Raw genomic sequence first — 13,170 nt, 5'->3', positions numbered from 1 at the left:
TTATCAAAAATAGAATTATTAAACTGTGATATATATATATAATATACATATATATAAAATATCTACAAAGTATACACTCTTATCTTTTCTTGAAGATAAATCTGAGTCCAGATCTTTTGGTCATGTGAACATACTGCTAAAAAGTCTTCTATTTCCATGATAATTTTTTATAGTAAGTTAATTATCATTATTTTCCCCAGATGTCACATAAAATTGTTGTGATATTATATAAAGTTAGCTGTTAGCGTCTGGAGTATTTCTCATCATTCTTAAAATAGACAACAGTAATAATATAGAACATTAATGTTTCTATATCCATTTAGGAGGTGTTTGTAAAAAGTTCCAGTTGATAATTCAAATGTAGCTGCCGCAAAACTGTTGCCACGTGTTCACTGATATTTCTGAAGTTATTTGGTTTGGGTATGTTGCCAGCTAGCAAAACACATCTAATAATCTTACTTCACTTCACAGCAATTTCTTGGTATTTTATTCTAAACATTTATGATAAGATGCTACCATACATATTTATCATGTGTGAGATAATCAAGTGTCATTATATGAATATAAACATTATATAACCACTGTTTGAAGACTAGTGGTACATAAACATCTATTTCGGCAGTATTCTCAGAGTATAGCCAGCAGATGCTATACTCTATTTTTCTTGAAGAGTGATCAGCTACAAGTCTAAACAAAGTGAGCTCACAGATGCTGTATAGTTTACGTTAATTGCTAGCATTTCAGTGTGGAGATGTTCTAGAAAAAAGTAGCAAATCTCATACTAGCTATTAAAAACTAAATGTATTATATTACTCCAACATCTGCTATTTATTTTGCTTTTGCTTCACAGCAGGTACAATTAATATTGTTTTAGTCATAGATTTATAAAATTTTCCCCATGGGTAATCCCATTATGGAAAATGTTTGCACTTAAGAACCCACAGAGATTTTTAAAAACATTTTTAATATGGAAAAATTATAAGAAAAAAACCCTTAATGTACATGTATTATATTAATTAATACTAGAGTAACTTCAATAATTAGGCTTTCAAAGAAGCCGGAAAGTATGGAAGCTACACTAACAATGAGTTTCATGAAGCATGATACCTTTTCCTTCTGCTCTCATTTGTTGAATTTAGTGGAACTCTGTACCGGAAACTTTCCACATGTTTTCATTTCTCAAACTATGTGCCTGCTCTTTGTGTTAGGTTCTGGGGATGCAGTGATGAAGAAAGCAGATAGGATACTTCTTTCTTGGAGCTCACATTCCTCTGAACAAGACAGACAAGGCAAGTAATAAACAGCTAAATGCATGAGGGTTTTGAGCGGTGTTAAATGTCACAAGAAAATAAACAAAGAAGGGAATAGAGACGTAGGGAAGGCAGCTTCAACGAGAATGACCAAGAAATAGCTCTTTGAAGAGGTGAAACTTTGGCCAAGAGCAGACTGATGAGAAAGAGCGAGGCATGTTAAGACCTGGGGGTGCACATTTCAGCAGAATACACATAAATCATAAAGGCTATAAGACATTAACAAGCTTGATAAACTCAAGAAACAGAAGTTTATTAAGCTTGCTATGAAACTGGAATATATTGAGTGAGGTAGAAGATGAGGTGGTGATGAACCCCGTCTCTATTAAAAATACAAAAAATTAGCCGGGCGTGGTGGCAGGCGCCTGTAGTCCCAGCTACTCGGGAGGCTGAGGCAGGAGAATGGCGTGAACCCGGGAGGCGGAGCTTGCAGTGAGCTGAGATCGCGCCACTGCACTTTAGCCTGGGCGACAGAGCGAGACTGTGTCAGAAGAAAAAAAAGGCAGATGACATAGGGCCTTATGGGCCTTGGTGAGGAGTTTGGGTTTTATTCTCAATGCAAAACAAAGCCACTGGAGCATTCTCAGCCATGAGGATCTAGTATGCTTTGAAAGAAAAATAAATATTTTTTGACTTTATGTGTTGTATAAATGGAAGGGGAAGAAGTATGGAAAGAATCTAAACTCTCAGTTGGAAGCATATTGCAGGGAATAGATTTCAAACAGACAGAATGAAAAGAAGAAGAAATATTTGAGATATACAAACACACATACATATATATGTATATATATTTGCAGTTGGGCAGAAGATACACACTTCAGATTAATTTTCTTTTGGTCCTCTAAATTTTAACCTTGAGAAACATTACTGTTTCCTTAGTTCTTAAAAATTTTCCATAACAATTTGCTTTGCTAACAAAAACCAAAGAAATAAAAATCCCTATTATCTAACTTCTGTTGCAATTATTATGTCTATTCCTTCATTTTTCCTCTTAATGGAAAGGGGAACAGCTGCTTACTATCATCCATATTCTTTTCATAAACTTGAAGTCTGTTATTAAGCAGTCCATAAGTTTGTGATGTCTAATTCACATGTCATCATCCAAATTGACTATTTGAAGTCAAAAGCACTGAAAGGGACTTAGTCATTTAAATGACCAAAATAACCTGGCAATTATCCATTATCAAACCTAAACAACGAACATCATATTATGAAAGAAATTGAATCAGTAAAAAATACCAGCAAGCAACTTGAATGCTTTTAAAAATTTGACTAAAAAAGTCATTATGTTGTGCACCAGTTGACAAGAGACGACACTTTCGTGTTCTTGCCAAACAAAAACGAAAACAAAAAATTATAGGAGCCTGTTCTAAGTACTGGGGTAACAACCCTAGACACTGTCTTTGGCTTCACAGAGATAACAGGCCAGATGGACATTGAGACAAGTGAACAGGCAGATGGAAAACAGCATGGTGAGTAATACAGATGGTGGGAGGAACAGGGTACTATGGCATCTGCTGTGGAAAGAAGATAGATCTAGGTGATGGTTAAGTCTAAGACAAAGGAGGAGTAAAATCATCAAGGAAAGCAGGAGAGAGGGAAGGAAGTGGAAAGCAGACAAAAAAAAAAAATAACAGCAGCTGTAGAAGCCTGAGAAGATGAGAGAGTCAAGTCCTTAAAGGGACTGAAAGCAGAGACATAACAGCACAAAACGAGATGGGAAAGTGACGGAGCAACACATGAGTCTGTAATGAGTGGTAAGATTTTAGATGTTGATTCTTATTTAATCCTTATGTGATTTTTTGAGATAATTCTGCCAGCAGCATGGAAAACAGCTTGGAAGGAAAAAGGCTAAAATCAAAGAAACTGGTTAGGTGTTTATAGGAGGAAGTTATACATCAATATGAATATTCAATTTTACTGTCTTATTGAGACTGTCTATTAGATGTGGGAAGAAGAATTGAACCCATGGGACTCCTCTCTGCAGTGTAAAAAAATTAAAATTGTATGCATTTCTCACAGTCTCTAATCCACATTTTTTTCTATGTCACTTACAAACAGTAATTGATGCCTTTGTTTTCAAATGAGATATTTCTGGAGTGATAAATCTGGATCTATGGATCTTACATAAGGTATCTCCTATCATTTGCTGATATTGTTGATACTATATATTCTTTAAATTGGTTTTATCTATTCCATTTTTTACTAGTTTTATTCATTACAAGTTTAATGTGTGACAAATCTGAAATCAAAGTATTCTAATATAATTTTCTAATATCACTTTTTCATAAAGATACTTATTCATCTCATTGTCACATCCACTACTTTTTATTCAAAATGTTATATAACTGTTAAACTGTATTTGTTGTTTTTATATCATGTTAGTTTCCTGTAACTGATGGGTCACATGCACTTGCCAGTGGTAAATTGTTCAGCTTTATGAGGCTAATACATGAAGATTATAAGAAAATCTAGGGTTCTTAGTCAATGTGTCACAGTTTGAGTTTGTATCCAAATAATAGTTTTTACAATATTTTAACTCGTTTACTATCACGAGCAAAGTAATGCACATTTTTTTGGTAAAAAGTTCTTGAAGGTAGGAAAGTGTATGAAGAAAAATAAAGCCAATATGTAAGAATTCATACAACACAATTGCTTTTGTTAGAAAAAAATGATTTACTTAAGGAAAATGTTGACATCTTTCTTCTCTTGTGTTAAGCTGGTGACACTCTCAAGATTTATATTTTTAAACTTTACTTGCCCAAATATATACACAGAAAATTTGGCAATATTACATTTCTAAAGTTTTAAAACTTTTTATCTTTTCTTGGGTATATACTCATTCACATATAGGCTGCAAACAATAACAAGGAAGTTAACACTGTCTAACTATTTTAAAAGTATCTAAATCATTAGGGTACACTTTTGGATAAACAAGTTAGAACTGTGAAAAATGGGTACAATGTATCTACAGGGGAAATTTTACATACTTTGCTTTTATTATAATTTTATTTATTGACCTGGACTGTTCTACTAAACCATCCTTAAAACTCTTGATGCTGTAAATCTCCCCTGAAAAATTCCTTCTTTAGAAATGACAGATTTGAAAGTGCTTTGAAGTAATGGATCCTAACTTCAAGGACCGAAAAAAAAAAAAAAAAAAGAAAGAAAGAAAGAAAAGAAATGGACTGCTTTGCTTTGCTGTGTTCTGCTCAGTCTATAACAGTATACTCACACATATTAGGTGGTCTATCTATGTTTGTTGAACAAATAAATAATGAGTTACAAAATACTGATGAAAACACTAGTATAGCGGTTGTAACAAATCCATCGTACACTATATTTGTAACATTCAAAGATACATAAGTTCCCTTTAGAAACCTTTATTTAGTTAGGAATGACACACTTCAGTCAGTTTTAAAACATAAAAAATATTTCATATAAACTTAATGGTTAATTCTCTATTCCATCCTAATTTATTCCTATTATTTATCTCATATTTATTCATGAATTATTATTTTAACATTTGTGAAGAATATTAAAAAGAGAATATTTCAAAAGACTTATTTTGTTATCCAAATCACAATTTACCCTCATTATCAAATTTCTAACTCTAAAAAGGATTCTTTATAAAATGTGAAAGCCCAAGAAATATAAAGCAAACTCTATTACAAAGCAAAGACTATCGCTAAGTCTTTCAACTTTACAAATTTAATTGTTACTGGCCGGACGCGGTGGCTCACACCTGTAATCCCAGCACTTTGGGAGCCTGAGGCAGGTGGATCACGAGGTCAGGAGTTCAAGACCAGCCTGGCCAAGATGGTGAAACCCCGTCTCTACTAAAAATACAAAACTTAGCCAGGCGTGGTGGCAGATGCCTGTAATCCCAGCTACTCAGGAGGCTGAGACAGAGAATTACTTGAACCCGGGAGGCGGAGGTTGCAGAAAGCCAAGATCACACTACTGCACTCCAGCCTAGGCAACAGAGAAAGACTCCGTCTCAAAAAAAAAAAAAATTGTTACTTTGTACATTGCATTCCTTATTCGTGCTAGCTGTTTTCTAATATCTACCCTCTACTTCCTCAATAGGGATTTAGGTGGGCAGCAGCACTTGGTTATTTACAAGTTCAGGATCCTGTTTATAAAGCAAGGTAGTGTGCCTTCTTCCTTACCTTGTTTAATATTCTCCATGTAACTTTTCTTCTTCCTGTAGATGTAGATAAAAGCTATCTCTTGAAGATGGTAGAGCACATACCACCCCTGGAATGGTAACCTCTGAACTGTTACACCAAAGATCATATTTATGGTGTTTAAATGTTTGCGTTGGTCACATGAAACATAATATTTACCTTGCTTAAACATTTAGGGTTTCACTGTTACAGAATCAGAATTGACTCCAACTAATACATTTCCTTGATTAAGTAAAACTTAGTCTGAGGTGTCTAGGATTATTGTTTTCATTAAAGTAACAATATTTCATTTTGATATAAACTAGTAATGGTTAGTTATATATAGTATAAAATGGTATATGGGATTATCAGCTCATTTTATTATTAGTTATTTGCCCATGCTCAGGTAAAAGTTCTATTATTCAGATGTTTTCATTAAAAGAAAAAAAGATTGTTAACATACATGGATACTTAACAATACTTCTGTTATCAGCATTTTTAATCCTTCATGTGTCTCCAAAGCATACAATGTAAAACAATTCAATTTAAAAATGTATAATTCATTTGCAAGTTTTCTGATAATCCTTAGTGACCTTGGATTGTCAGCTTTGTCCTCCTCTCAATAACAACTTGTATAAGTTAGAAGAAAGAATTGGTCCCAGAAGAAATCCCCTAAATGAAATAAATTTTAAAATCCTTTCATGCATGACACTGCCAATCACTGTGGATAACCCATTCAAGCTACATAATTAGTATTCTAAGGTATGGATTCCCACCTGTACCATGTAGTACAACAACATGAAGTGGGGAGGGGTATAGAAAGGAGAGGCTCCCAGCAGACTTTTACGTGATAGAATGTGGGAATCAATTTTAATTAATTCTGCCTCTTTAAATCTCTCTGCTCTTTAGGAAAGATTGCTATCTGTCTCCAGCACTATGGCGAGATAATTAATAGGAGCACTGCTGGAGACTGATAGTGCAGGCGGCCGATACCCGTGGCAGGAGCTCTCGTCATCTAACTGCCACAGAATTGTGAAGGTAAAGAATCTGCAGAAAAGTGGAACATTCATTTTTACTAAATAAATGCATTATCTATAGCACACATTATAGAGTTTTGTTGTTGTTGTTGTTAATCTAGCATGTAACAGAAATAAAAGAGATTGTTTCTAAACCACTTTAAACTGTTCTGGCAACTACCTTAGACCCTTCTGGCGAAGCATCTCTAAAGAAGACCATTGACAGCCACTATCAGTAGCAGCAGCAGTGGGCATGTGTCCTCGCTTGCCACCCCACAAAAAAGCAAACAAACAAAAATCATTCCCAGATGAAAACTATGAAGTTGTAAACTATAAAAGGGAAGATTAAACATTGTCTGTGTGTTCTCTAACATCCATTTGATTTATAGTTTTTTTTTTTTTCCTTTTTTGACAGAAGTTGGTCTTATCCCATTTTCTTAGCATAAAAATAACAATTCTCTTATAAGGCAGTTTTACCCAGCATTAACAGAGCAAAGAGTAAACTTTGTTTGCTTTAATAATACTAAATTGTAACATCATATTTTCTATTTGCAAATGTTTGTCCATCTACTGGATGTATAAATCTTCATAGTGACAAAAGTATGATTGATTTATTTATAATGGTCAATGGAAGGGCTATGAAATTGTGTATTAAGCTACTATGAGAACAGCGGCATGGCTCAAATAATCATCTTTATATTCAGCATGCTTCAGGCAATCACTAATTTTTGAGAAATCTATTGTTCTCTAGTTTTTCCCAAGTACTCATTTCCAACCTCATTCCATCAGGTATTCTCTGAGGAGTCTTATCCCTATGACTTGCTCAAAGCAGATATTATCTATTTTTTTTGTCTATTAAGAAAATAACAAAATTTTAAAACCAAATAAGATCTTGGCTAAGATACCATATGAAAGGTGAATACACACAGACCCAAACAAGTCCAAAAGATTGCCTAAGTCATAAAGTTAAAACTGGAATCAGAACTGGCAACCTAGACTTCTGACTTGTGATTCAGGATATATTTCACCATCTAGACTGCTACGCAGTCTCAGAAAAAAAAAAAAAATACTTAGATTGATTTCAAAGAGGCCACCACACATGTATTCTTTCTTCCAAAGCCTTGTTTTATTCTTACCTTATTCTTCAACCTCTAGTATACATATATACAGCTCAGAATTGAAATGATGTATTTTCCTGTCCTTATGCTAAACAATTTTAGGAATTTTTTTCCTGTTTTGGGGTTAAAAAGTACTAAAATTAGGCAAGATCATTTAGCTGCTTTCTTTAGGAAATACTTGCTTCTTGAAGACCTCGAAGCAACTGAATAGTTCGCTCATCAGGACTTCCAGCTTACTCTTCAGTACTTGCCTGAATACCATCTCCTCTCTAGCCCCTCAATCCACAGTTATTATACCATTAACTACCTAATCTGAACTAGCTCCTTGAATTGCATGGCTCGAGTTAAACTTCCCGCATTTATTATGAAATAATTTTTAAATGAAACCCTATAAATATCGGTCTATTTTTTCTCCCTTCTGATTAAGACTGTCATGATGGTGTTATCCCACTATTAGAGTTCTCCAGATAAATAGAAACAATAGGATGTGAATTTATATATACAGAGACATTTATTTTAAGAAGTTGGCTCATGCAGTTGTGGATGCTGGATAGTCCGAAATCTGCAGGGTAGGTTGACAAGCTGGGAACTCAGAGAAGAACTGATGTTGTGCTTCAAGTTCAAGGCTGTCTACTGGTAGAATTCCCCTTATCTAGAGGGAGGTCACCCTTTTTCTTAAGGTCTTCAACTGATTGGATGAGGTCCACCCACCTTGTGGATGGTAATCTGCTTCATTCAAAGTATTCAATGTTAATCTCATCTGAAAATACCTTCACAGCAATATCCGGATGTGTTTGATTAAATATCTGGGATGTGGTCTAGCCAAACTGACACATGAAATTAACCATTGCATCCTTTGTAGCAATGAATAAAATAAATTCCATTTTACTGGAACAACAATTTTTCTGGTGGTCTTTCTGAGAAGTTGACAGCTGACATGTTTCTAAGCATTAGGTCTATATAAAACTGATAAAGACAATACAGTTTGTTGGTTAACTACAGAATCTAAATAGGTGATAAGATTCATGAGAAAAGTTTCTTCTGTTTTGTGAATTGTAATATTCTCAGTGCCTAAAACAATTCCTAACAAATAGCAGGTACCAGTAGGTATTTGAAAAAAGCATAAATGGGCCAGGCGCGGTGGCTCCCGCCTGTAATCCCATCACTTTGGGAGGCCGAGGCGGGTGGATCAAAAGGTCAGGAGTTCGAGACCAGCCTGGCCAACATGATGAAACACCATTGTTACTAAAAATACAAAAATTAGCTGGGCATGGTGGTGGCTGCCTGTAATCCCAGCTACTTGGGAGGCTGAGGCAGGAGAATTGTTTGAACCCGGGAGGCAAATGTTGCAGTGAGCCGAGATCATGTCATTGCACTCCAGCCTGGGTGACAGGATGAGACTCCGTCTCAAAAAAAAACAAAAAACAAAAAACAAAAAAAGGTAAATTAAAAAATCAATACGTCAAACATTCTGGTGTATTCTTTGTAGAGAAGAAGATTATATTTTCAAAATGATATCTTAAACAGTGTACTGTGCAATTGAGTAACTGAAATCGAATGTGTACCAGATATACAACTGTGGTATGATCCTATACGTCTGCAACACAAATATCCAGTTCCACAACATGCACAAAAAAACCCACTTTTTTATTGACAATTATTTTCTTCCTTATGGGAAATTAAATTTTAAAATACTCTCCATCACTCATGCAAATATCAGTTGTTTGAGCGATATGTTTTGCATTCTTATATCATTTTACAAACAGAGCTCATACATGATGTTATCCCTCAGTCATAACTGTTTTTTTGTCATAGTTTAAAATATTTCCTCTCACTTCTTAATGAATGACACTTCAAAGATGCCTGACTTGTCACTTGTATTTATTCACGTCTTTATCTTGAAAAGCTCCAGTGGACAAACCTGAGCATAAAATTGCCCCAGCTTTTCATGAAGACTGAAGAAGTATTCTGTTTCATGATTTATATCCTGGGTTTTATACTAGGAGCAGGTTATATTAAAAATTATCTCAGATGGGTCAATTTCTTTTAAATCTTTATGAAAGCATCTTGAAAGCAACTCATTCTTATTTCGGCTAAGAACGGAAAATGCCTGGAGAAGGGAAACCCTTACAAAGTTATGTGAAGGGCATGCATGCCACGGTGTGCCCCCCAGGAGTTTTCATAATCACAAGTAAATGGTTATCCACAATATTAAGTGCTACAGGCCCAAGATATAAATATAAGCAGTAACGTCTGCTCTTTAACTTATATATGCCAAATCTCCTATGAAGTTACCAATCAGAACAGGTTTTACTATTTACACCTAGGTAGAGGTGCAAACTAATAAATATTTTACTGTTTGATTCAAGAAATTTCTGGAAACCAATTTATTCCCAAGCGCTTGCTCATCTGGAAAAGCAATTGTTCTGTCAGTTTAATTGACACCTTAAAGGGTATTTAAAATATTTGCAAATTATTTCTATTGTTAAATTTATGATTAATCTTTAAGAAAATGTATAATAAATCACAAAAGAAGAAAGTAGATTTTGTGCATAAAACCGTTAAAATACAAACAAAACCTTGTGTCTGACTTAGCATGTGTTACTGATATGTACTTTAATCTTCTACAAAATTTCAGAGTTTGTAATTTCTCAAACACACACACACACACACACACACACAATCACACACATAACCTAGTGTTATAAAGGTGCCAATGGTATAAAGAAAGATTATGAACTTCAAAGTCCTAGTTTCCCAGAGAGAAAAAAATTGTATATTCAGAGATGTAAATTGATTCAGGTAAAATACCTAGTTAGTAGTTAAACTGGCAATCAAAGTCTAAAACCTAACCTATACATCACCCAGTTACAAAATGTATGTAATGTGTATATGTACAAACTCACATGCATCTATGTGTATATTTGACCTAAATTATTCCAATATATATACATAAAGAAAATCAATAATTTTTAAATGCATGAGTCCCATGGAGAAGAAGTAATAATAATTATAGGAGTCATCTCTTACCCATAGATCTGTCCCTTGGTGTTACAAAATAAAAAATCTAATTTTATCTTACACATTTGTTAGTTGTTAGATTTAATTCTCAGTCATTCTTAAAAAAATATTAAAATATTGTGATTTGAGTTTTATTGTATTTTATTTGCTAGAATAGCATTATTTATTAAAATAACACAGGCAAGTAATTCATTTTGTGTTAATGATTCTTATTTCTTGAATGGGGCAGAAAGTTATGTCATCAGCTTTTTTTGGAAGACAGTCATTTATAACCTTGAAAACTGTGATCAGACCAATTGAATCCACATAGCTAAAGGATTGGGACTGAGAACTAAGATCATTGGGTCAAATTGACTTAATCATTTGTTTCAGAACATTCTTTTCTGGGAAGATAAGAGTATAAACTAATAATTTACTGTTTGCGTCAGGAAATTCCTATAAATACATTCATCTTGATAAAGAGTTAATTTTTCTGAGCAAACATGTCTTGTATTAGGACAATGGTTATCTTATCTGAGCAAACAATTTGCTTTTCAAATAACAGTTTAGTTATCACAACTTGCTTCAAGATCTTTTCTGCACACAAATTCTAAACTGCGATGTCATGAACTTTACATACTTCCAAAGAGTTCCCTGCTTGTACATGTCCTATTTAAGTCACTTGAGCCCAGAATCCTGAACACTGAAAATTAAAAAAAAAATACATCTATTCTTACATTTATACTTCGAATAAGAATTTTTCATGTTGATGTTCTGCCTTGATGCCATATGCCTAATAAACTTAGCTTTACTTTTTTGAAGAGGTGTTGTTTTGGAGAGTTAAAATTTGACAGTCTACTGACTTTTCATAATGGAACATCATGGTAATTTAAGTGTGTCTCAAAAAGGAATAAAAGTCTGAGAACCACATCTCTAGATTTTACCTTTCTTTATCTACAAAATAATAAAAATCTGTCTTACATTTTATTTAACATAGGGGGACAGTATATTATTATGTGATACAGTTTTCCTTGTTCAGATAACAAAATTGATCAGAAACTATCATTATCAAAATATAAAAGAAAGCACTGTTTACCCCCTTTCATGTGTGAAGTAATGTGAAAGAAAATGATTATCATGTACATAATTTAATTAACATAACTGAGTATTTTTTAAACAAATGAAGGTCAACTCTGTTAACAGTATTAGATGTCTGAAAGCAAATTCCTACAAACACATGAAAAAAAGTAGCAATGGTCTTTGCACATGAGGTTCACAAACTATTCTAAGTATTTGAGCCTCTGACAATTTGTTCAGTTAATCCATTCTCTTCTATATAGTGACTTGTTTAGCCTTTTGGTTTCTAACCTATAAAAGTAAGAGTAGAAAACCTTAAAGATGGACTCGTGGGCTCTTTTTCCCATCATGCGAAAATGTTCACTTGCTACAGTGTTTCCAAGTTTAAATAAAGTTTGATCATCTTCATTCTAAGTACTGAGTGATCATTTCATTTCTAAATTTAACTGCATTTATTCACCAAATGAAATGCAGTAAATTTTACTTATACAATCTAATATATAAAAGGAAAAAATGGTGTTTGTGAATGAATAATAATTAAGATATAGAACTTCAATCAATTCCCCTATGCAGTAATTGGCTAAAGCATAAAATATTTTATATCAGTTTCCTTGAGGCTCTCTTTGGCTTACAAAATTGTGGAATACATTTTTATACTTTATATGTAAGAGTTTTACAAAGTTATGATACAAAACCAGTGAAAGTTTAGTGTGTAAATACTCACACGTGCTTTTTACATTTGTTTTTAAAATAATTTTATCTAATTAGAAGACTGAAAGAGTAACACATACAAAAAATAATATACTCTTTATACAGATTCTTTAATTGTTTTGATTTTACCTCAGGTTTTTGCACTTATTCAATACCCAATGCATTTTATACTGAACTATTTAAGAGGATATTTGAGATATTTTATGCCTGTATTTCTAATGTTTTTAGTTATATTTCTCACATAAAACCATTCTACCATTATTGAAAAGAAAAGCTTTTATCATCAATATATTATTATAGCCAATCTGTAGTTAAATTCAATTGTTGTCTTTTCCATATATATTTCCTTCTTCAGAATGCTGATATAAATTCATACTTGATTAATTGAATAAAGAAACAAATAACTAAATAAATACAAAAGTTCATCCCTACCATAGAATCATAAATATGCACAATGAAATTAGAGGGCCAATATATAATGAAGAACATGGTATTATAAAATCTCAAACAATTTCCACATAGATTGCTTATTAATTAAAAAGGGGAATATCATCTCTATAGTGAAAATGTTAAAGATTACATTAATAAACAATCAAAGTGAACATCATCATTCAAGTGACAAACTGCCACCACATTTCTGCAGATATGATGCCTCAAAAGGAGAACAACATCACTTCCGCGGCATTCCTGCGCAAAATGACTAACCTGAATCTAGTCATGAGAAACTGAGAATCTCAAATTGTCAGACATTCTAGGAAATAATCTGCCT

The 13,170-nt window shown here is 33.3% G+C and overlaps 1 protein-coding gene and 1 long non-coding RNA gene across 3 annotated transcripts in view; one reads left to right on the top strand and one right to left on the bottom strand.

Moving 5' to 3' along the window:
* CDH12 (cadherin 12) overlaps window positions 1-13,170 on the bottom strand; it is a 1,103,355-nt gene that overhangs the window by 1,001,697 nt on the left and 88,488 nt on the right. The gene's annotated exons all lie outside the window — the stretch shown is intronic.
* Window positions 2,580-6,586, top strand: LOC103784533 (uncharacterized). The gene is made up of 3 exons (XR_610174.6): window positions 2,580-3,067; window positions 5,400-5,461; window positions 6,389-6,586. It is a non-coding gene; the product is annotated as an uncharacterized LOC103784533 (long non-coding RNA).

The sequence above is a fragment of the Pan paniscus genome, chromosome 4 (genome assembly GCF_029289425.2).
Source record: "Pan paniscus chromosome 4, NHGRI_mPanPan1-v2.0_pri, whole genome shotgun sequence".
Taxonomy (NCBI): Eukaryota; Metazoa; Chordata; class Mammalia; order Primates; family Hominidae; genus Pan; species Pan paniscus.
Note: the sequence above shows the minus strand (reverse complement) of the source record. Positions and strands in the feature narration are given on the sequence as shown.